This window comes from Ranitomeya imitator, chromosome 2, assembly GCF_032444005.1.
Source record: "Ranitomeya imitator isolate aRanImi1 chromosome 2, aRanImi1.pri, whole genome shotgun sequence".
Classification (NCBI taxonomy): Eukaryota; Metazoa; Chordata; class Amphibia; order Anura; family Dendrobatidae; genus Ranitomeya; species Ranitomeya imitator.
The window spans coordinates 284,887,270-284,913,814 of NC_091283.1; the positions used below are offsets into that span (position 1 = coordinate 284,887,270).

At 44.8% G+C, this 26,545-nt stretch overlaps 1 long non-coding RNA gene across 1 annotated transcript in view; it reads left to right on the forward strand.

The window, feature by feature from the left end:
- The first annotated feature begins 3,093 nt into the window (after positions 1-3,093).
- Positions 3,094-26,545, forward strand: part of LOC138663186 (uncharacterized) — a 45,237-nt gene continuing 21,785 nt past the window's right edge. Inside the window, exons 1-2 of the long non-coding RNA XR_011318127.1 lie at positions 3,094-3,180; positions 15,585-15,685. This is a non-coding gene — a long non-coding RNA (uncharacterized lncRNA). The remainder of the gene's footprint in view (positions 3,181-15,584; positions 15,686-26,545) is intronic.

The window sequence follows — 26,545 nt, forward strand, 5'->3', positions numbered from 1 at the left end:
CAGCATAACAGAAATACAGTTCAAAACAGATACCAGGAGGAATGAGGGCCCTGCTCGCAAGCTTACAAACTATGAGGAAAAGGGGAGACACGAGAGGTGGATGGTAACAATTGCTTTAGTTATTCGGACCGGCCATAGTGTAAGGCTTGGGTGTTCATGTAAAGCTGCATGAACCAGTTAACTGCCTAAGTATGTAGCAGTACAGACACAGAGGGCTATTAACTGCATAAAGTGAATGAGAACATGATGCGAGGAACCTGATTGTTTTTTTGTTTTTTTTAAATAGGCCACACAGGGTAATGTCTACCTCTCAGCGTCTAAGAGGTATAGATTATGAATATATCGAACATTAGGAAACTGCGAAACAAGCAGATCCAACTGCAAGTCCCTAACTGGGGGTTGTCTTTACAGGCGTAAGTCAAAACTTTCAGTCCTAGGGATCCTATTAAGGGGAACCATGGAATATACAGCGAGTAATGTAATACAGACGGATATTACAGTAATATAATGTGAACTCAACTTATGTCGTTCTAAGATCTTATATTATGAACTGAGACATTTTGTATCGTGGGAGAGAGGAACATAAAACTCTATTTAGCTATAACTAATAATAAGCTTAAAGAAATAAGCAATGATCTGCAAATTGTCTCTCTCATCAAGGAAGGCAAGATTTATTTCAGGAGCTCACATGATTGTCAGGTTCCTTTCCCATCTGGATGCATCACCATCAAGTTCCTGATCCATTGAACATCTTCTGCGATGTTCTGGAACTCTCTGTGGCAATGGTGAAGCAAATGCATGTAGAAAAGCCGCGGAGACACCATCACGTGTTTCTCAACGCAAGCAATAAATAGCCAGGACTTTCACCGAGAAGGAACAACCACGGGAAGGGCAGCATCCAAAAAGAAAAACCACCTATGCCAAAACATGGTATCCATCCACAGACAGCTGTTTCGGGGTATTTGCCCCTCATCAGTGTGGAGTAGGAAACTGGCTATTAGGAGCAGTGCCTAGTAAAAGGACTATAAACATAAGGATGAATGACCTCGGGGAGATCAAAACATCCAACACCGCGGAGACACCATCACGTGTTTCTCAACGCAGTGATCCAGAAAAATGCCCCCATCCCTTATGGGAAATATGCAAATGCATGTATGTCTAGGAACGCTTTATATGTTTCTGGTCTTGTTATCATCATTCATCACCTTTATATTTTGAACTAGGTCTTCTATTTAGCAATAACTTGCAGTAGCCTAGGTAGAAATTGGATCTCTATGTGAACAGCACTACTAGGACTCTAATTTAATATAAGCACCTTTCGTACTAGTATCACTCCTGCTGGTTCTATATGTGATGTCTTTGTCAACAACACCAGACCGTATGCCCTTGACCTGCATGTCCAAATATCTTTTGATAATTGGGACTTCTGCAGTGATTTTGTCTCTTTGTAGTAGTGCCACATCCCATCTGTGGCCCACTTTGAGTTTACATGGAATATGTATATATATAATATTATTCTGTCCTTGAAAGAGGCTTTAGGTTGCTTCATTAAACCAGCAATTTTACATGTAAATATTTATTTTTGTCATGCTTTCCAGCCATTTCAAGTCTACATTACTGGTTTGTAATGACGTATTTGGTGTTGACATACAGTGAGCATAGTTGTCCACGTGCCCCGGGCAATTTTGCCTGGAGTGTGATGGGAGCCCATATTTGCACCCTGATTGAGGGGGGCCTGTCGCCTGGGTTTGGCGGGGCGGGTTTGCGGTCGTGTGGGCGGGGTTTTCGGGTGTTTGCTTCGCCCTTTCCTTGCCCGCTGGCTGCGTGCTGGCCGGGATGTTGGATTGGGGTTCGTGCTGTGTCCTCCGTGGTGCACACCTGCGCGGGGCAAGATTATTGTCTTGCGCGGGCGTGTGCTGCGGAGGGCGGGGAGTGAGCTTCGGCCCGGTGTTGCGGCCGGCGGGTGTTTTTGGGTCGGGCGCCCGGGGGCCCCGCCCGTGTGGCCGCGGGCCTGTCCCGCCGAATTCAGGTGACGGGTTCCCTTTAAGACTTTTGGGGTTGGACAAAGTGTAACTGGGGAATTCCAGCAATCCCATATAGGGCCAACGCTGGCTGAGTTGTAGCATGACTTGAGTGTTTATAATATGATATTGCACATAAGGTATGGAGTCTTTAAGTCTTGTAATAGTCCTGATTAGGGCACTAGAAGAGCATGCTTTACGCTACGTGCTCCATTCTAACAAAGTTATGGTCCTACCCGATGTGGCAATGTATGTGGCAATGCACATTTTTTACACCTGTTTGCCCCCCTGCACGATGACACGCGTGGGGTTGGATGTCTGGGTATGTCCTAAATACTACAGGTGTGGCATCTATGCAGCTACATAACTGCTGCCTGGGTGCAATGAAATGTGACAGGTGAAGTCCCTGTACACAGCTATGATAACTTACTTTGAATGTGCCGAAGCTTATCTAATGAGATATCGTTATCCTATACGAGACTATATGTTGCCTTACTGGTATTTGTATATCTGTAGGCTTACGGTGGTTCTGGGCACTTGCAATCTAATGCTCATAAGAGCCTGTAGTGCACCAACATGGGGCACGAAGACGCACATCAGGTCAAGTGTCCATGTGCCCATGACAACTCTGCCTGAGATCTGATGACGTGGTATGGGGGGAATGTTGCTGGGCCCCTCTGGCATCTTGATCTAAGTGTGGCATTTGCTATGTACATGTTTGTGCCACTTTTCTGCTCCCCTGCGCGATGGCACGCATGGGGTTAAAGGTGTCTGTCGGCACCCTGTATACAAAGTATGGTGATACATTACAGGCACAGCATTCATGCTGCCTGGGTGCAATAACATGTAATGGATGGAGCTCACGTATGCAGCCAGCTCCACTGTCCTTTTGCAATGTTTTTGTGCATTTAGAACTGAAACATTCACAAGCACTTGCAATACTCCACCAGGGGGCGCAGGGACGCATACCAGCCCAAGCGTCGGTGCTCCCATGGCTACTGTGTTGAAGATCCGATGACGCGGGGTGTTGCCAGGCACCCTTGACAACCTGGTGTGACGAGACATTACACAGGAGAGACGCCTGTGTGCGCAGGTGCTGGCAGCTCTCCCTGGATGCTGGGGGAGGCACCTCAATGTTTCCTGACTACATGCTTCTCTGGTAAGCAGCACAGCTGCCGCTATTTCTTAAGTGATTAATCCGTATATTAGGATGCAGTACACTGACAGGAGTTACCCCTGACGAAGCCACTGAGTGTGGCGACACGCGTCGGGTCAGCGTACCCCCTGTCTCCACTCCCCAGGTGGTCCCGTGTGTGTCCAGCAGCCCTTGGCTTCACTTTATATGCCGTGATTGAGCTTTGGTCATCTAGCCCCAGAGGCTTTGGTAACTGTGTGTATGCCTCTTCAGCATGGGAGTCTCTGCAGCTTTGGCACATTGAGTCTCGTACTTACTCTGCTAATAGACATATTAGTCTTTGAACCTGATTGTGCCCTCAGCTGGGCTGGTTATCTGCATCTCCATAGGTATCTTTATTTATTTCTATGGCAATTGGAGTTCATGTCTAGATGACTCATTTTTTTCATATGTTTGCACCATGGATGTTGCCTTCATTATAACATGGTGCATCTAGACAATGTGGATCTCCTTACAAGTCATTGTGACACATGCTGAATGTGCTAGCTATATGACTATATGTGTACTTACCATTTAGCTCTCTTTAATCAATATCTTCAATATTTTTTGTATAATAAAATAAGGTGCTGTTCACATAGACATCACACTCGGTAATAGTTAGGATTTTCTTTATATTTGTCATCTATTGATACTGGGGAGTTGGCTCATACAGGGGGATGGCTCCATTTTGGGCCTAAGTGTACCATGTATAGGTCACATGGATGACCAATGTTTTAAATGTTTTTAATGTGTGCTCTATGTGGTTTTCTGTGTCCGTCTATACACTTTTTAATAAAATTTGCCTTTTTTTATTTGATCCGTGCCTCCGGTGATCCCCGATTTTTGGTCTATTTCTTTCTCTTCTTTTTTTAAATCATTTTGGAAAGTAGACCCCCTAAGGAACTTATCTAGAGGTGTGGTGAGCACTTTGACCCACCAAGTGCTTCACAGAAGTTTATAATGCAGAACCGTAAAAATAAAAAATCATGTTTTTTCACAAAAATTATCTTTTCGCCCCCAATTTTTTATTTTCCCAAGGGTAAGAGAAGAAATTGGACCCCGAAAGTTGTTGTACAATTTGTCCTGAGTACGCTGATACCCCATATGTGGGGGTAAACCACTGTTTGGGCGAATGGGAGAGCTCGGAAGGGAAGGAGCGCCGTTTGACTTTTCAATGCAAAATTGACAGGAATTGAGATGGGACACCATGTTGCGTTTGGAGAGCCACTGATGTGCCTAAACATTGAAACCCCCCACAAGTGACACCATTTTGGAAAGTAGACCCCCTAAGGAATTTATCTAGTTTTGGGCGCTTTGACCCACCAAGGGCTTCACAGAAGTTTATAATGCAGAGCCGTAAAAATAAAACAAAAAATTTTTCCCACAAAAAAAATATTTTTTAGCCCCCAGTTTTGTATTTTCCCGAGGGTAAGAAGAGAAATTCGACCCCAAAAGTTGTTGTCCAATTTGTCCTGAGTGTGCTGATACCCCATATGTAGGGGGGAACCACTGTTTGGCCGCATGGGAGGGCTCGGAAGGGAAGGAGCGCCATTTAGAATGCAGACTTAGATGGAATGGTCTGCAGGTGTCACATTGCGTTTGCAGAGCCCCTAATGTACCTAAACAGCAGAAACCCCCCACAAGTGACCCCATATTGGAAACTAGACCCCCCAGGGAACTCATCTAGATGTGCTGTGAGAACTTTGAACCCCCAAGTGTTTCACTACAAGTGTTTCCCACAAAAAAATATTTTTTAGCCCCCAGTTTTGTATCTTCCCAAGGATAACAGGAGAAATTGGACCCCAAAAGTTGTTGTCCTATTTGTCCTGAGTACGCTGATACCCCATATGTTGGGGTAAGCCCCTGTTTGGTCACACGGGAGAGCTTGGAAGGGAAGGAGCACTGTTTTACTTTTTCAACGCAGAATTGGCTGGAATTGAGATCGGACGCCATGTCGCGTTTGGAGAGCCCCTGATGTGCCTAAACAGTGGAAGCCCCTCAATTATAACTGAAACCCTAATCCAAACACACCCCTAACCCTAATCCCAACAGTAACCCTAACCACACCTCTAACCCTGACACCCCCCTAACCCTAATCCCAACCCTATTCCCAACTGTAAATGTAATCTAAACCCTAACCGTAACTTTAGCCTCAACCCTAACCCTAACTTTAGCCCCAACCCTAACTGTGGCCCTAACCCTAGCCCTAACCCTAACCCTAGCCCTAACCCTAGCCCTAAACCTAGCCCTAACCCTAGCCCTAACCCTAACCCTAGCCCTAACCCTAGCCCTAACCCTAACCCTAATCCTAGCCCTAACCCTAACCCTAGCCCTAATCCTAACCCTAGCCCTAACCCTAACCCTAACCCTAGCCCTAACCATAACCCTAACCCTAGCCCTAACCCTAATGGGAAAATGGAAATAAATACATTTTTTTAATTTTTCCCTAACTAGGGGGGTGATGAAGGGGGGTTTGATTTACTTTTATAGCGGTTTTTTTAGCGGATTTTTATGATTGGCAGCCGTCACACTGAAAGACGCTTTTTATTGCAAAAAATATTTTTTTTGCGTTACCACATTTTGAGAGCTATAATTTTTCCATATTTTGGTTCACAGAGTCATGTGAGGTCTTGTTTTTTGCGGGACGAGTTGACGTTTTTATTGGTAACATTTTCGGGCACGTGACATTTTTAGATCGCTTTTTATTACGATTTTTGTAAGGCAGAATGACCAAAAACCAGCTATTCATGAATTTCTTTTGGGGGAGGCGTTTATACCGTTCCACGTTTGGTAAAATTGATAAAGCAGTTTTATTCTTCGGGTCAGTACGATTACAGCAATACCTCATTTAAATCATTTTTAATGTTTTGACGCTTTTATACGATAAAAACTATTTTATAGAAAAAATAATTATTTTTGCATCGCTTTATTCTCAGGACTATAACTTTTTATTTTTTCGCTGATGATGCTGTATGGTGGCTCGTTTTTTGCGGGACAAGATGACGCTTTCAGCGGTACCATGGTTATTTATATCTGTCTTTTTGATCGCGTGTTATTCCACTTTTTGTTCGGCGGTGTGATAATAAAGCGTTGTTTTTTGCCTCGTTTTTTTTTTTTCTTACGGTGTTTACTGAAGGGGTTAACTAGTGGGCCAGTTTTATAGGTCGGGTCGTTACGGACGTGGCGACTCTAAATATGTGTACTTTTATTGTTTTTTTTTATTATTTAGATAAAGAAATGTATTTATGGGAATAATATATATATATTTTTTTTCATTATTTAGGAATATTTTTTTTTTTTTTTTATTACACATTTGGAAAAATTTTTTTAAACTTTTTTACTTTGTCCCAGGGGGGGACAGTACTCTGACAGATCACCGATCTGTCTGAGAGCAGTGTAGTGCAGCGTTACCAAGTGCCTGCTCTGAGCAGGCACTTGGTAAGCCACCTCCCTCCCTGCAGGACCCGGATGCCGCAGCCATCTTGGATCCGGGTCCAGCAAGGAGGAGGGAGGTAGGAGACACTCGCAACAACGCGATCACATCGCATTGCTGCGGGGGTCTCAGGGAAGCCCGCAGGGAGCCCCCTCCCTGCGCGATGCTTCCCTATACCGCCGGCACATCGCGATCATGTTTGATCGCGGTGTGCCGGGGGTTAATGTGCCGGGGGTGGTCCGTGACCGCTCCTGGCACATAGTGCCGGATGTCAGCTGCGATAGGCAGCTGACACCCGGCCGCGCTCCCACCGTGAGCGCGGCCAATCGCCTATGACGTACTATCCCGTCGGTGGGAATTAAAGCCCACCCCACCTCGACGGGATAGTACGTCATATGGGATTAAGGGGTTAAGCAGGCCACAGGTTTCAAGCAATATGGGAAATAGCAAGTATCTCTCTGCTGCTGATAAGCGTTAAATAGTACAATGCCTTGGTCAAGGTATGAAAACATTAGATATTTCACAAAAACTTAAGAGTGATCATCATACTGTGAAGAGATTTGTGACTGAAACAGAGCACAGACAGAGTTCAAGCAGATAAAGGCATAATGAGGAAGGTTTCTGCCAGACAAATTGATTGGATTAAGAGAACAGCTGCCAAAATACCATTACAAAGCAGCAAACAGTTATTTGAAGCTGCTGGTGCCTCTGGAGTCCCTCGAACCTCAAGGTGTAGAATCCTTCAAAGGCTTGCTGTGGGGCATAAACCTACTATTCGGCCACCCCTAAACAGTGTTCACAAGCAGAAACGGTTGCAGTGGGCCCAGACATACATGAAGACTAATTTTCAAACAGTCTTGTTTACTGATGAGTATCGAGCAACCCTGGATGGTCCAGATGGATGGAGTAGTGGATGGTTGGTGGATGGCCACCATGTCCCAAAAAGGCTGCGACGTCAGCAAGGAGGTGGAGGAGTCATGTATTGGGCCAGAATCATGGGGAAACAGCTGGTCGGGCCCTTTAAGGTTCCTGAAGGTGTGAAAATGACCTCTACAAAGTATATAGAGTTTCTGACTGACAACTTTCTTCCATGGTATAAAAAGCAGAAACGTGCCTTCAGGAGCAAAATCATCTTCATGCATGACAATGCCCCATCTCATGCTGCAAAGAATACCTCTGAGTCACTAGCTGCTATGGGCATAAACGGAGATAAAATCATGGTGTGGCCACCATCTTCCCCTGACCTCAACCCTATAGAAAACCTTTGGAATATCATCCAGCACAAGATCTATGAGGGTGGGAGGCAGCTCACATCAAAACAGCGGCTCTGGGAAGCTATTCTGACTTCATGCAAAGAAATACAAGCAGAAACTCTCCAAAAACTCAAGAATGCAAGAATTGTGAAGGTGATATCAAATAAGGGTTCCTATGTAATGTAACTTGGCCTGTTAGGATGTTTTGGACTTAAATAGCATTTTTGTTCAGTGAATGTGACCTCCTAATGCTGCAAATTCCACAAATGAGCATTTTCAGTTCTTTAAAACATATCAAATGTTTAGAAATTCTACTGTGCCTAATAATTTGGAACAGTGCATTGTGAGGTTTTATTCATTTTGGAGATTATACTGTTATCATTGGGAGGTTTCTTCAATAAAATTCGATGTATACTCTAACGGGTGATGACTTTTATTAGACTGACTGTCATGTGCACCGACCATTTAGGAAAATCCGAGAAAAATGTAATTTGCCTAATAATTTGGAACATGGTGTATAGGGTCAATGGGAACATCATATTTTATATAGGTGTTATATAGCCATTTTATTATATATAGGGAGCTCTGGGGTCCTCAATCTACTATATAATTGTCTAAGGGTCACTTCCGTCTTTCTGTCCTTCTGTCTGTCTGTCACGGATATTCATTGGTCGCGGCCTCTGTCTATCATGGAAATCCAAGTCGCTGATTGGTTGCAGCAAAATAGCCACGACCAATCAGAAGAAGAAAATGGCCGCTCCTTACTCCCCACAGTCAGTGCACGGCGCCCGCATACTCCCCTCCAGTCACCGCTAACACAGGGTTAATGCCGGCGGTAACGGACCGCGTTATACCGCGGGTAACGCACTCCGTTACCGCCGCTATTAACCCTGTGTGTCCCCAACTTTTTACTATTGATGCTGCCTATGCGGCATCAATAGTAAAAAATGTAATGTTAAAAATAATTTAAAAAATCCAAACCTGCTATACTCACCCTCTGTAGTCCGCTGAGCTGGCCGCTATCTTCCATTCCCGGCGATTTATTGCAAAATTACCCAGAAGACTTAGCGGCCTCGCGAGACCGCTAAGTCATCTGGGTAATTTTGCAATGCATCCTGGCAACGGAAGATGGCGGCAGCCGCGCGCTACAAGGGGCCCTCGGATCAGATCGCATGGTGAGTATGTCAGAACTACAAGGGGCCCTCGGATCCGAAGGTGAGTATGTTTATTTTTTATTTTGTAACCTGTGACATATGTGGCTGGGCAATATACTACGTGGCTGGGCAATATACTACGTGACTGGGCAATATACTACGTGGCTGGGCAATATACTATGTCACTGGACAATATACTACGTGACTGGGCAATATACTACGTGACTGGGCAATATACTACGTCGCTGTGCAATATACTATGTCACTGGGCAATATACTACGTGGCTGGGCAATATACTACGTGGCTCTGTGCTGTATACTACGTCAATGTGCAATATACTACGTCACTGGGCAATATACTATGTAGCTGGGCAATATGCTACGTGGCTGGGCAATATACCGTACTACGTCACTGGGCAATATACTACGTGGCTGGGCAATATACTACGTCACTGGGCAATATACTACGTAGCTGGGCAACATACTAAATGGCTGGGCAATATACTACGTCACTGGGCAATATACTACGTGGCTGGGCAATATACTACGTCGCTGTGCAATATACTACGTCACTGGGCAATATACTACGTGGCTGGGCAATATACTACGTGGCTGGGCAATATACTACGTCACTTGGCAATATACTACGTGGCTGGGCAATATACTACGTCACTGGGCAATATACTACGTAGCTGGGCAATATACTATGTGGCTGGGCAATATACTACGTAGCTGGGCAATATACTACGTGGCTCTGTACTGTATACTACATCGCTGTGCAATATACTACGTGGCTGGGCAATATACTACGTCACTTGGCAATATACTACGTGGCTGGGCAATATACTACGTCACTGGGCAATATACTACGTAGCTGGGCAATATACTATGTGGCTGGGCAATATACTACGTCACTGGGCAATATACTACGTGGCTGGGCAATATACTATGTGGCTCTGTGCTGTATACTACGTCGCTGTGCAATATACTACGTCACTGGGCAATATACTATGTAGCTGGGCAATATACTACGTGGCTGGGCAATATACTACGTCACTTGGCAATATACTACGTGGCTGGGCAATATACTACGTCACTGGGCAATATACTACGTAGCTGGGCAATATACTATGTGGCTGGGCAATATACTACGTCACTGGGCAATATACTACGTGGCTGGGCAATATACTATGTGGCTCTGTGCTGTATACTACGTCGCTGTGCAATATACTACGTCACTGGGCAATATACTACGTGGCTGGGCAATATACTAGCGTATACTAAATGGCTGGGCAATATACTACGTCACTGGGCAATATACTACGTGGCTGGGCAATATACTACGTCGCTGTGCAATATACTACGTCACTGGGCAATATACTATGTAGCTGGGCAATATACTACGTCACTGGGCAATATACTATGTAGCTGGGCAATATACTACGTGGCTGGGCAATATACTACGTCACTGGGCAATATACTACGTAGCTGGACAATATACTACGTCACTGGGCAATATACTACGTAGCTGGGCAATATACTATGTGGCTGGGCAATATACTACGTCACTGGGCAATATACTACGTAGCTGGGCAATATACTACGTGGCTCTGTACTGTACTATGTAGCTATGTAACTGCAATATACTACGTCGCTGTGCAATATACTACGTGGCTGGGCAATATAGTACCTTGCTGTGCAATATACTACGTGGCTGGGCAATATACTACGTCGCTGTGCAATATACTACATGGCTGGGCAATATACTACGTCACTGGGCAATATACTACGTAACTGTGCAATATACTATGTCGCTGTGCAATATACTACGTGGCTGGGCAATATACTACGTCGCTGTGCAATATACTACGTGGCTGGGCAATACACTATGTAGCTGGGCAATATACTACGTGGCTGGGCAATATACTACGTCACTGGGCAATATACTACGTCACTGGGCAATATACTACGTAGCTGGGCAATATACTACGTGACTGGGCAATATACTACGTGGCTGGGCAATATACTATGTCACTGGACAATATACTACGTGACTGGACAATATACTACATGGCTGGGCAATATACCACGTGGCTCTGTGCTGTATACTACGTCAATGTGCAATATACTACGTCACTGGGCAATATACTATGTAGCTGGGCAATATGCTACGTGGCTGGGCAATATACCATACTGCGTCACTGGGCAATATACTACGTGGCTGGGCAATATACTACGTCACTGGGCAATATACTACGTAGCTGGGCAACATACTAAATGGCTGGGCAATATACTACGTCACTGGGCAATATACTATGTGGCTCTGTGCTGTATACTACGTCGCTGTGCAATATACTACGTCACTGGGCAATATACTACGTGGCTGGGCAACATACTAAATGGCTGGGCAATATACTACGTCACTGGGCAATATACTACGTGGCTGGGCAATATACTACGTCGCTGTGCAATATACTACGTCACTGGGCAATATACTATGTAGCTGGGCAATATACTACGTCACTGGGCAATATACTATGTAGCTGGGCAATATACTACGTGGCTGGGCAATATACTACGTCACTGGGCAATATACTACGTAGCTGGACAATATACTACGTCACTGGGCAATATACTACGTAGCTGGGCAATATACTACGTGGCTGGGCAATATACTACGTTGCTGTGCAATATACTACGTGGCTGGGCAATATACTACGTCGCTGTGCAATATACTACATGGCTGGGCAATATACTACATGGCTCTGTGCTGCATACTACGTTGCTGTGCAATATACTACGTCACTGGGCAATATACTTCGTCACTGGGCAATATACTACGTAGCTGGGCAATATACTATGTGGCTCTGTACTGTATACTACGTCGCTGTGCAATATACTACGTCACTGGGCAATGTACTACATGACTGGGCAATATACTACAATATACTACGTAACTGCAATATACTACGTCGCTGTGCAATATACTACGTGGCTGGGCAATATACTACGTTGCTGTGCAATATACTACGTGGCTGGGCAATATACTACGTCGCTGTGCAATATACTACATGGCTGGGCAATATACTACGTCACTGGGCAATATACTACGTAACTGTGCAATATACTATGTCGCTGTGTAATATACTACGTGGCTGGGCAATATACTACGTCGCTGTGCAATATACTACGTGGCTGGGCAATACACTATGTAGCTGGGCAATATACTACGTGGCTGGGCAATATACTACGTCACTGGGCAATATACTATGTCACTGGGCAATATACTACGTAGCTGGGCAATATACTACGTGGCTGGGCAATATACTACGTCACTGGGCAATATACTACGTAGCTGGGCAATATACTACGTGGCTCTGTGCTGTATACTACGTCGCTGTGCAATATACTACGTCACTGGGCAATATACTACATGACTGGGCAATATACTACATAACTGCAATATACTACGTCGCTGTGCAATATACTACGTGGCTGGGCAATATACTACGTTGCTGTGCAATATACTACGTGGCTGGGCAATATACTACGTCGCTGTGCAATATTCTACATGGCTGGGCAATATACTACATGGCTCTGTGCTGCATACTACGTTGCTGTGCAATATACTACGTCACTGGGCAATATACTACGTCACTGGGCAATATACTACGTAACTGTGCAATATACTATGTTGCTGTGCAATATACTACGTGGCTGGGCAATATACTACGTCGCTGTGCAATATACTACGTGGCTGGGCAATACACTATGTAGCTGGGCAATATACTACGTGGCTGGGCAATATACTACGTCACTGGGCAATATACTACGTCACTGGGCAATATACTACGTGGCTGAGCAATATACTACGTCACTGGGCAATATACTACGTAGCTGGGCAATATACTACATCACTGGGCAATATACTACGTAGCTGGGCAATATACTATGTGGCTGGGCAATATACTACGTCACTGGGCAATATACTACGTCACTGGGCAATATACTACATGGCTGGGCAATATACTACGTCACTGGGCAATATACTACGTCACTGGGCAATATACTACGTGGCTGGGCAATATACTACGTCACTGGGCAATATACTACGTAGCTGGGCAATATACTACGTCACTGGGCAATATACTACGTAGCTGGGCAATATACTACGTGGCTCTGTGCTGTATACTACGTCGCTGTGCAATATACTACGTCACTGGGCAATATACTACATTACTGGGCAATATACTACGTCACTGGGCAATATACTACGTGGCTGGGCAATATACTATGTCACTGGGCAATATACTGCATCACTGGGCAATATACTACGTGGCTGGGCAATATACTGCGTAGCTGGGCAATATACTACGTAGCTGGGCAATATACTACGTCACTGGGCAATATACTACGTCACTGGGCAATATACTACATGGCTGGGCAATATACTACATCGCTGGGCAATATACTACGTCACTGAGCAATATACTACGTGGCTGGGCAATATACTACATCACTGGGCAATATACTACGTCACTGGGCAATATACTACGTGGCTGGGCAATATACTACGTCACTGGGCAATATACTACGTGGCTGGGCAAATATGAAAAACACAGATTTACCGCTCAGTGATATACATATACAATTTAATTCAAATATATATTCATGTATATTCAATACTTGAGGAAATATATCACAGCAGTGCTCTGTGTAAGGACGGTGACTACTACCACCAAGTGAACGAAAGTACCTCCGTCACACCCAATATGGAACACCAGGGATTACCCAGACCAGAGATAATTGCCAATATATATTTTTATTAATTTATAATCAAATGACAGTACATAAAATAATTTATAAAAGATATAAAACCAAATAGATTTGTGCGTACAGCAGAACTACTATATAAAATAGATTTAACAAGCTCACCCAATATTGCACGATGTGTCCCAGTTCATAATATGTAAACAATATGTGTATAAAGTGCATAAATATACGTGTGTGAAAACCAAATAACCAACCTCATTTCCTCATACACTAAAATACACTCATAAAATATATAAAGAGGAATCTGCCAATATACAAAGTGTCAAGTGCATAAAACCCACTGTAATGTGCTAATCTATGCTAATAAACTGCTCCTAATGAGCATTGAACTCAATGATGTGCAAATGAACAAATAGGACTAATTCAAATCATATGCCGGTATATACCTTATTGGGTGGCTGGGTCCTGCTGTAACGTACCCCGACGCGCGTTTCGGACAATTCTCCTTCGTCAGGGGGTGTCACACTACGGTCCGGGATGCTCTTTTATAATGTGCGTCCTCCTATCATCTGCGCCCCTAAGTGTATGGTCGGCGCATGCGCGGTCAGGAGGACCCGGAAGTCCGAGGCCGCGCCCCACGTGACCGGACGCACGGGACTAAGTGCCCGACGTTGCCTAGGACACGGGGACGCAGTGACACAGACTCCGGATCACAGACCGCGCATGCGCTCCACCCAGAGCGCAGTATAGGAGGATTCTCAGGTGCTGACCTCAGTCTCTCAGTGCACATTCCAATACAGCACCAAATGAAAAAGGAAATCAATATAATTACCCCATTGAATAACCTGCCCATCTATATTAACATGACGGCTTGTATTTCACAGTACTCCATAAGGTATGAATGAATGGGCTCCATAGGTAAGGCTATATCAGAGCCTCAACAATCCAATGGCCACATGGAATAATCTACTCTGTCGGGGTCGTCACGACAATACCCTTCATCCACCAGTCATTCCAAATCATATTAAGAGCATGTTGGTACCGGATAAGAATGAGTCAGACACAATGCTGGTTCAAACTCATTGCATACTCGTGTGTAACGTCACAGCAACGACTGAACTTTATTTCCTGATACACAATATTACATGATCCATTGGGGGAAGGTGTGCAGAGGGCGGGGTTAGGCGGGGGTTAAGCAATGTATCTAGTATTCAGTCCTTCTGATTGGCTCTGACATCATCTGATGAATCTTCCTTTGTCCACATCTTGTCCACATCGCTTTAAGTATCATTTCCAGAGAAATGATACTTGTCCTTCTGGAATGTGAAACTTGTTTCTTCAGCCTGAAAGTAGGGCAAAGGTGAATACTGGCAGCCATCTTAAATACAGTTAAATTTGCATTAGCAAGCGAAGGGAAAAACTTATTGTTTCACAGCATAAGAATATATAAAAGTACAAAAGTGTATAAAGACATATATTTTTACCTTGACAACTCTACCATGTTTACTTCAATCAGTCTATATACAAGGACATAGACCCACTGTGTCCCCGTATATGGCATATGAGGCCGTACATTTGAATACACACTAAATTTTACACTAAATTTTACAGATGTATGGGCTAATAACTTACAAACCTAATGTAACTATTTTATATATACAGATTCTAAAGAGCAATGAACTTCTATATCAAAATAAACATACAAATACTCCAGTTACTACTGTTAAATATCTTTTGCAAATGTAGAGATCAAAATCTTCCCATCTCCATCCACAGGATCTTCATAGAGGATAACGACTTCCAGTCGGGCTGGCAACAACCACGAAAGTAATCCAGAGGGCCATAATTTCAGATCATCCACAGAATCTCAACATCAGGTATGTATAGCTACAAGTATAAAAAAATAAAAATTAAAATCCGGACCTAAAACACAAAAATAAATAATAGAAAAAATAAATGAAATTGATGGTACTGGTGGTTCACAAGAGAACAAAGTTACATATACAGGTAAGATTTTATTAAAAACACATATATAAAAACATTCTATTACTGATAAAAAGAATTTTTTTAAAAAAAATCAATACTACAAAATTCTTATAAAAAGGGGGCAAAGCTCAAATTTTCATTTAAGCCCATTACGTGGCTGGGCAATATACTACGTCACTGGGCAATATACTATGTAGCTGGGCAATATACTACATAGCTGGGCAATATACTACGTCACTGGGCAATATACTACGTCACTGGGCAATATATTACGTGGCTGGGCAATATACTACGTGGCTGGGCAATATACTATATCGCTGGGCAATATACTACGTGGCTGGGCAATATACTACGTGGCTGGGCAATATACTATGTGGACATGCATATTCTAGAATACCCGATGCGTTAGAATCGGGCCACCATTTAGTGTATAATAAAGGGCTTTGGGGACCATCATATTGTGTATTGGGGGCTGTATGGCCATCATTCTGTATATTCAGAGCTGTGTGGGCACTCAGAGGACATTATTTGTTATAAATGGGGACATTATTAGTTTTAATAGGGGCACTCAGGTTCCATTATTTTTTTCTTGGGGGGCATTGTTATCTTTAAGTGGACACTCAAGGGTATTTGTTGTTAGAAGGGGGCATTTGGGATATTGTGTTCTTCAAAGGAGCATACAGGCCTTTTCTATGTAGCACAGTATGAGCATAATACTTTCTATGGCACACTTTAATTTTTCGGGGCAGGGAGTAATGACACCATTTTTTAAATATTAGGGTGCACGCAGAGTGGGGGAGTTGTGTTTTTGTTGTAATTTGTATAGATGAGTTGTGGCTGGAGAAGTTGTCATGTCGGTCTGGGCCAGATGGAAAAGACGGGAAAAGTGAGCGACCCAAATCAGAAAGAACGTCAGCGGTAAGTTACTACTCGTATATAACTGTACTGTAATCAACTGTGTGTTCTGCAGGACTGATATCTGCCAATATACGGTTCCCGTACTGTAAGGTGGGAATATTGCTCTTTTTTTTTAAATCAGATATTTTTTATTAAACCATAAATATTGCACATAAACAATAAAAGGAATACTTTGTTATCAGCAATATATCTGTGTACAATACTTTTTTTTTTTTTTTTAAAAAGGAAAACATATTTAGTCCCAAACCAAACTCCCACCCCCCTTCCCCCCCCCCCTCTAGAGACCTGTCAAGAGTCGACCCCCCCCTACTTTGTCATATATAAAAGTACAAGAAAAGGAGGATGATTTGTCAATAAACCTCCCAATGGAGCACAAGGTCTTTTAAATCACATTGATTCAAGCCACGGGTTCCACAGCCTGTCAAAGAGGTCCGCCTTGCTCCTCCTAACGTAGATACTCCTCTCCAAAGCAATAATATGGTCCACTTGCTTCATAAAGTCTCTCCTTGTTGGTGGCTCTTCTCTAATCCAGAATTTGGCAATCAACTTTCGCGCGATAAATAACAGTCTGGCAAATAACCACTTTATACATCTTATCAGTTATGATCTCCTCAACATAGCCCAAACACATACCAGGGGATCACGCGGCACAGTGCAACCATATGCCAGTCCCACTTTATTCAGCACCACCACCCAGAAGGAGGACAACCTGGGGCACTGCCATAACATATGAAGGATGCCCGCATCGGACTGCGAGCATCTGGGGCATTCTGAACTAGATCTCAATCCGGCTTTGAATAACATATCCGGAGTTCTATATGCCCTATGAATAACAAATAATTGTGACAGCCTCCCAGGCTGGCTCATTGATATTTTGGGCACATAGTCCAGTACTGATTCCCAATGATCATTATCAATTGCCCCCAGGTCCGCCTCCCATTTCGCCCTTGCCCTAATAGGGTGTTCCTCCAAGAAAGAGAACAAAAGGAATTCGTATATTCCCGAAATCACCCCCTTCGTGCCACCCCCTACAAGGATAAAATCTAGCATTAGGTCCACCTGTATTTCAACGGGTCCTCTCCTACACTGTGCCCGATGCGCATGTGAAAGACGGCGGTATTGAAACAACTCAGAGTCCGGTAGTAAAAACTCCTCCTGCAATGCCTCAAAGTCTCTAATTCTGCCCTGGTGTAGAATCTGGCCCATCCGAGAGATGCCTGCCTCCCTCCAATTATGAAATCCCTCCATCTGTATCTGTCTAAACTCCTGTAGGACACAGTTATTCCAAATGGGTGAGAATCTAGTGAGTGCGTGCACACCCCTAATCCCCTTAACTTTGTCCCAAACCTTATGGATGAGCCTAATAGTACAAAATTTAGAGCCCTTCTCTCGGAAATGTCCCCCCTCCAGACCCTCACTCAACACCTTCGTCCCAATCAGTGATCTCAGGCTGCAAGGTGCCCGCGTCCCACCTACCACATCTCCCCATCCCTTGAAATGCTGGCACTGTGAAGCCAAAAAATACAACCATGGATTAGGCAATGCCACCCCTCCCTCCGTCTTTGGTCTCTGTAGAGTTTCCTGTTTAAATGTGGGGCTCTTTCCACCCCAAATCAGCTCCCCAAACAAAGATCTAATCCTCCGAAACCTATTCTGCGATATCCATATAGGGGAGTTGTGCAGCACATAAAGTAGTTGTGGCATCACAATCATCTTTATCAAGTTTATCCTGCCGATTACTGATAAATGTAACTTCCTCCACGCCTGGACCTTAGTACGTATCCTACGCAGAAGAGGTGCCAAATTCAGTTCCTCAAAGCTAGTCAAAGGGAGAGCGATCTGAATCCCCAGGTATTTAAATTTATCAACTAGCTTCAACCTTGTAGAAGAAACCTCCCCACCACCGTCCCCGCTATCCCCATCTATCAACATCATATTCGATTTGTCCCAATTGATCCTTAGGCCCGAGTAACTACCAAATTCCTCAATAATGGCTTCCGTCTTAACCAGGGTCTCCTCAGAATCCTCCAAGAATAGCAGAATATCATCAGCGTACAACGCTACTTTTTCCTCTGCCTCCCCGTACATAAAACCCCTCACCTCCCGGGAACCTCTGATCTTCGCAGCAAGGGGTTCCACCGCCAACGCAAAGAGCAGCGGGGACAAAGGGCAGCCCTGTCTAGTACCTCTAGACAATGAAAAGGTCTCAGAGAGAGCGTTATCCACTCTAATTTTGGCTACCGGAGAAGAGTACAACAGCCGCACCCATGAAATAAATTTAGGTCCAAACCCCATTCGTTCCAGTACTGACCACAAATAGCTCCACTCCACGCAATCAAAAGCCTTATGGGCGTCTAAGGATACCACAACCCGTCTTCCGACATTGTCAGAGGGGATTTGCAAATTTAAAAATAACCTTCTCAGATTGAGTGCCGTTGATTTGTTGGGCATAAAGCCTGACTGATCCGGGTGAACCAGTCTGTCAATCACCCTGGATAACCTATTTGCCAGAGCTTTTGCCAGAATCTTGATGTCGGCCGTCAAAAGTGAGATTGGTCTATAGGATTCTGGTAGTTGTGGGTCCTTATCGGCCTTAGGTATAACGACCACAATAGCCTCTCTCATTGATGAAGGTAGCTCCCCTCTTTCCAGTGAACTATTATACACCTCCGACAATCTGGCCAACAATGTTTCTTTCAGTACCTTGTACACCTCGGCTGGAATACCGTCCGCCCCCGGAGCCTTACCCCCAGCAACCCTCGCCAAAGCAGCTCCCAATTCTTCCTCCCCAATCGGCTCCTCCAACAACTCACATTCTTCTCTGCTCAACCTAGGCAGGTCAATCCCCTCCAAGTAACCCATCATGTCCCCAACGACTAAACCAACCTTCCCCATCTGGAATTCAAAATAACTCAGATACTCCGAACTTTCTTTCTCTATATGAGAATTGAGGGCACTTGATATACCCTAGAGCTAGTTCCTTTACCGTCCATCTCTCCCCCACCCACCGCGACCAATATGAACTATTCATTGCGCCGCCGAACACAATACTGTAATCGTTAGGTATAATTAGACCAACTTCAACAGTAACATTCAAACAGAACCCCTCCCCCAAAGAGAGGCAGAACCAGTAGAGTTATAGATCTTCAGAATCAGTCTCAACGGTTCCGATCAGTGCCAATTTTCTTGGCGTTGGTGTCCAGCCATTGCGTCGCCTCCTCCGGATTTTGAAAAAATTGAACACGATCCATCGCCACCACCCTGAGCTTGGCTGGGTAGAGCATTGAGTATTTTAGGTCCAGTTCACGGAGCCGTCGCTTGACTTCACCAAACTTCATTCTAAGTTTCTGCACCGATGCCGAGTAATCCGGATAAATGGAGATCCGACTTCCGTTTATGCTCAGGCCATCACTCAGCCTAGCCTTCCTCAGTAGAGTTTCCCGATCCCGGTAGTCCAAAATTTTTGCCAATATAGCTCGAGGGGCAGATCCAGGCGGCAGAGGACGAGTGGGGACCCGATGAGCCCTCTCCACCGAGAAATGGTTGGTAAGGTCTGCTCCTCCCACCGAGTTCTTAAGCCATGCCTCAATATATTCAGTGGGGTTGTTTCCCTCCACCTTCTCCGGCACGCCGATTATTCTTAAATTGTTTCTCCGGGATCGATTTTCCAAATCATCTGTCTTAAATTCTAACTCTGCGATTCATTGAATATATTTCTTTTCTCTTTTTAACAGTTCGTTTGTCTGGTCCTCCACACTGCCCACACGCTCCTCCACCACCTCCACTCTTTTTTCCACTTTGTGCATAGCAGAATTAAGGGACTTCTTTTCAACTGTGAGATCATCCACCCTTAGGTTCAGCGCAGCCAAAGCAGATTTGCAGTGTATAACGACAGAGAAAATGTCCTGCAGTGTTGGTTCCCCCGTACTTGGCTGCTGCACTTCATTAGAATCATTGGTCTGCACAGGGCTATCAGCAGGTGTCACATTTTCTGCACTGTGCACTCCCTGCGCCCTCCCTGGGGAACGTTGCACCTCCACTTCACTGGCACTGACTTCCCCTCCACCTTTCTGCCTCATCAGGGCTTCCACCTCATCAAGTCCTTCTGGACCCAACAGCAGGGCTCCCCCCTCCTCCGTACGGGCAAAGCGCTCCAGCCAGGCTATTACCTCCAGCCTCCGGCGGTATGAAACGCTGGCTCTGGCCGCCTCCTCCTCAGCCACGGCGCCATCTTGAATTTTCGCGCCGGCTGCTGGCGCCGACTGCTTGCGGCGCGGCATCTCCGCTCCTCACCGCTCGTTAACAGCGGTGCTTTCTCCCCCTCGCCGGGTACTTGCGGGACCTCTCTGGCCGGTTTTTGGCGTTCGGCGGCGCCTTCAAAGGTCACTGTTCAGAGCGGTGCGGGGAGAGAGATCAGCCGCACGTCCGCTCACATTCCTCGCTAGGCCACGCAATATTGCTCTTTTTAGTAGCTTTTTTTTTTATTTATTTTTCAGTCATTATGTAGTAGAAGGTGCATGGTGGTGTCATTGGTCTTTGTATGGAATGTTTTGTTATATAGAGGTCGTTATATTATGTATTCGCGGTGTGGTGGTGATGATAGTGGGCATTGTGCAGCCGTATTGTTTTGGTCTTTTATAGTAGTAATATTGATAATATTCGTCTTTGCATTGTGTATTTTTGGTTAGCAACAGTGGTATACTGTAATTATTTGTACATGCTATATTAAATGGCTAAAGGTTGGTTGTATGGGGAGAAACTTTCAGGCTTGGGCCCTTGATCTTTAAGGACCCCAGCAATGCCCCTGCCGTACTGTGTGTTTACATGTCCGGGTTTCTGGAGTTGCATGTATGTTTGTAAGTGAGCTCAGTTAAGGTACCATATCTAAGCAGTAACCTTGGTTCTGGTACTGTATCAATGTAGTAATCTAGATTCTGGTACGATATATATTGGTTCTGTTTCCGTATCTTGTAGTAGACATAGTAAGCTTGGTTCAGTTCCCATATCTCCGTAGTAAGTTCGGTTCTGCTCCCTTATCTCTGTAGTAAACTCGGTTCTGCTCCCATATCTCTGGAGTAAGCTCGGTTCTGCTCCCATATCTCCGTAGTAAGTTCGGTTCTGCTCCCTTATCTCTGTAGTAAGCTCGGTTCTGCTCCCATATCTCTGTAGTAAGCTCGGTTCTGCTCCCATATCTCTGCAGTAAGCTCGGTTCTGCACCCTTATCTCTGTAGTAAGCTCGGTTCTGCTCCCATATCTCTGTAGTAAGCTCGGTTCTGCTCCCTTATCTCTGTAGTAAGCTCGGTTCTGCTCCCATATCTCTGTAGTAAGCTCAGTTCTGCTCCCATATATCTGGAGTAAGCTTGGTTCTGCTCCCATATCTCTGTAGTAAGCTCAGTTCTGCTCCCATATCTCTGTAGTAAGCTCGGTTCTGCTCCCTTATCTCTGTAGTAAGCTCGGTCCTGCTCCCTCATCTCTGTAGTAAGCTCGGTTCTGCTCCCATATATCTGGAGTAAGCTTGGTTCTGCTCCCATATCTCTGTAGTAAGCTCAGTTCTGCTCCCATATCTCTGTAGTAAGCTCGGTTCTGCTCCCATATCTCTGTAGTAAGCTTGGTTCAGTTCCCATATCTCCGTAGTAAGTTCGGTTCTGCTCCCTTATCTCTGTAGTAAGCTCGGTTCTGCTCCCTTATCTCTGTAGTAAGCTCGGTCCTGCTCCCTCATCTCTGTAGTAAGCTCGGTTCTGCTCCCATATATCTGGAGTAAGCTTGGTTCTGCTCCCATATCTCTGTAGTAAGCTCAGTTCTGCTCCCATATCTCTGTAGTAAGCTTGGTTCTGCTCCCATATCTCTGTAGTAAGCTTGGTTCAGTTCCCATATCTCCGTAGTAAGCTTGGTTCTGCTCCCATATCTCTGCAGTAAGCTCGGTTCTGCTACCATATCTCTGTAATACGCTCGGTTCTGCTCCCATATCTCTGCAGTAAGCTCGGTTCTGCTCACTTATCTCTGTAGTAAGCTCTGTTCTGCTCCAATGCCTCTGTAGTAAGCTCGGTTCTGCTCCCATATCTCTGTAGTAAACTCGGTTCTGCTCCCATATCTCTGTAGTAAGCTTGGTTCTGCTCCTATATCTCTGTAGTAAACTCGGTTCTGCTCCTATATATCTGTAGTAAGCTCGGTTCTGCTCCCATATCTCTGTAGTAAACTCGGTTCTGCTCCCATATCTCTGTAGTAAGCTTGGTTCTGCTCCTATATCTCTGTAGTAAACTCGGTTCTGCTCCTATATATCTGTAGTAAGCTCGGTTCTGTTCCCATATCTCTGTAGTAAGCTCGGTTCTGCTCCCATATCTGCAGTAAGCTCGGTTCTGCTACCATATCTCTGTAATACGCTCGGTTCTGCTCCCATATCTCTGCACTAAGCTCGGTTCTGCTCACTTATCTCTGTAGTAAGCTCTGTTCTGCTCCAATGCCTCTGTAGTAAGCTCGGTTCTGCTCCCATATCTCTGTAGTAAGCTCGGTTCTGCTCCCATATCTCCGGAGTAAGCTCGGTTCTGCTCCAATATCTCTGTAGTAAGCTTGGTTCTGCTCCCATATCTCTGTAGTAATCTCGGTTCTGCTCCCATATCTCTGTAGTAAGCTCGGTTCTGCTCCCATATCTCTGTAGTAAGCTCGGTTCTGCTCCCTTATCTCTGCAGTAAGCTCGGTTCTGCTCCCATATCTCTGTAGTAAGCTCAGTTCTGCTTCTATATATCTGTAGTAAGCTCAGTTCTGCTCCCATATCTCTGTAGTAAGCTTGGTTCAGTTCCCATATCTCCGTAGTAAGCTTGGTTCTGCTCCCATATCTCTGCAGTAAGCTCGGTTCTGCTACCATATCTCTGTAATACGCTCGGTTCTGCTCCCATATCTCTGCAGTAAGCTCGGTTCTGCTCACTTATCTCTGTAGTAAGCTCTGTTCTGCTCCAATGCCTCTGTAGTAAGCTCGGTTCTGCTCCCATATCTCTGTAGTAAACTCGGTTCTGCTCCCATATCTCTGTAGTAAGCTTGGTTCTGCTCCTATATCTCTGTAGTAAACTCGGTTCTGCTCCTATATATCTGTAGTAAGCTCGGTTCTGCTCCCATATCTCTGTAGTAAACTCGGTTCTGCTCCCATATCTCTGTAGTAAGCTTGGTTCTGCTCCTATATCTCTGTAGTAAACTCGGTTCTGCTCCTATATATCTGTAGTAAGCTCGGTTCTGTTCCCATATCTCTGTAGTAAGCTCGGTTCTGCTCCCATATCTGCAGTAAGCTCGGTTCTGCTACCATATCTCTGTAATACGCTCGGTTCTGCTCCCATATCTCTGCACTAAGCTCGGTTCTGCTCACTTATCTCTGTAGTAAGCTCTGTTCTGCTCCAATGCCTCTGTAGTAAGCTCGGTTCTGCTCCCATATCTCTGTAGTAAGCTCGGTTCTGCTCCCATATCTCCGGAGTAAGCTCGGTTCTGCTCCAATATCTCTGTAGTAAGCTTGGTTCTGCTCCCATATCTCTGTAGTAATCTCGGTTCTGCTCCCATATCTCTGTAGTAAGCTCGGTTCTGCTCCCATATCTCTGTAGTAAGCTCGGTTCTGCTCCCTTATCTCTGCAGTAAGCTCGGTTCTGCTCCCATATCTATGTAGTAAGCTCAGTTCTGCTTCCATATCACTGCAGTAAGCTCGGTCCTGCTCCCATATCTCTGTAGTAAGGTCGGTTCTGCTCCCTTATCTCTGCAGTAAGCTCGGTTCTGCTCCCATATATCTGTAGTAAGCACCGTTTTGCTCCCATATCTCTGTAGTAAGCTCCGTTCTGTTACCATATCTCTGTAGTAAGCTCGGTTCTGCTCCCATATCTCTGTAGTAAGCTCGGTGCTGCTCTCATATCTCTGTAGTAAGCTCGGTTCTGCTCCCATATCTCCAGAGTAAGCTCGGTTCTTCTCCCACATCTCTGTAGTAAGCTCTGTTCTGCTCCCATATCTCCAGAGTAAGCTCGGTTCTGCTCCCATATCTCTGTAGTAAGCTCGGTACTGCTCCCTTATCTCAGCAGTAAGCTCGGTTCTGCTCCCTTATCTCTGTAGTAAGGTTGGTTCTGCTCCCATATCTCTGTAGTAAGCTCGGTTCTGCTCCCTTATCTCTGTAGTAAGCTTGGTTCTTCTCCCATATCTCTGTGTTAAGCTCAGTTCTGCTCCCATATCTCTGCAGTAAGCTCGATTCTGCTCCCTTATCTCTGTAGTAAGCTCGGTTCTGCTCCCATATCTCTGTGGTAAGCTCAGTTCTGCTCCCTTATCTCTGCAGTAAGCTTGGTTCTGCTCCCTTATCTCTGTAGTAAGGTTGGTTCTGCTCCCATATCTCTGTGGTAAGCTCAGTTCTGCTCCCATATCTCTGGAGTAAGCTCGGTTCTGCTCCCTTATCTCTGTAGTAAGCTCGGTTCTGCTCCCATGTGTGTAGTAAGCTCGGTTCTGCTCCCATATGTGTAGTAAGTTATCTTTAATGCTTTCAAACACTCCAATTAATTAATACTAATTATTGATATATTGATATGGTTTCAATCAGTTTATTATATAATATATTCAGTATATCCTTACTCAAACAATAATCAGTAAGCGTGTTAAGTAAATGGGGTTGAGAAGACACTCGTATCACCCCCTTCCTAGTTTTACCCAAATATACCAGGTTACAAGGTCAACTCCAAAAAACATATAGGACCAAAAAATGGAGTAAATTAGTCCCACAAAGCATGATAAGATATATAAATGCTTTATTGTTACAAAAAGTCACAACAACAGACATAAACACATACTTTCAGTAAACTGCTGTCATAGCAAATACAAAAGGAGATTTTGAGGAGAAAACATGCAGGAAAAACTGAGCAATCTCCAGGGAAGCTAGTACATCCAAAAGGGGGTTACATGCAAATAGTACATGATTGTTCATATCAATACCAACATACGGGGATAAAATACTCCATTGTTGCCCCTAGTCAGAGTAGTTAAATAGTCATTCCCATGAGCTTACCCATAATGTGAACGGATGGCTTCCTGAGGTGCTCAGTTCTGCTCCCATATCTCTGTAGTAAGCTCGGTTCTGCTCCCTTATCTCTGTAGTAAGCTCGGTCCTGCTCCCTCATCTCTGTAGTAAGCTCGGTTCTGCTCCCATATATCTGGAGTAAGCTTGGTTCTGCTCCCATATCTCTGTAGTAAGCTCAGTTCTGCTCCCATATCTCTGTAGTAAGCTCGGTTCTGCTCCCATATCTCTGTAGTAAGCTTGGTTCAGTTCCCATATCTCCGTAGTAAGTTCGGTTCTGCTCCCTTATCTCTGTAGTAAGCTCGGTTCTGCTCCCTTATCTCTGTAGTAAGCTCGGTCCTGCTCTCTCATCTCTGTAGTAAGCTCGGTTCTGCTCCCATATATCTGGAGTAAGCTTGGTTCTGCTCCCATATCTCTGTAGTAAGCTCAGTTCTGCTCCCATATCTCTGTAGTAAGCTTGGTTCTGCTCCCATATCTCTGTAGTAAGCTTGGTTCAGTTCCCATATCTCCGTAGTAAGCTTGGTTCTGCTCCCATATCTCTGCAGTAAGCTCGGTTCTGCTACCATATCTCTGTAATACGCTCGGTTCTGCTCCCATATCTCTGCAGTAAGCTCGGTTCTGCTCACTTATCTCTGTAGTAATCTCTGTTCTGCTCCAATGCCTCTGTAGTAAGCTCGGTTCTGCTCCCATATCTCTGTAGTAAACTCGGTTCTGCTCCCATATCTCTGTAGTAAGCTTGGTTCTGCTCCTATATCTCTGTAGTAAACTCGGTTCTGCTCCTATATATCTGTAGTAAGCTCGGTTCTGC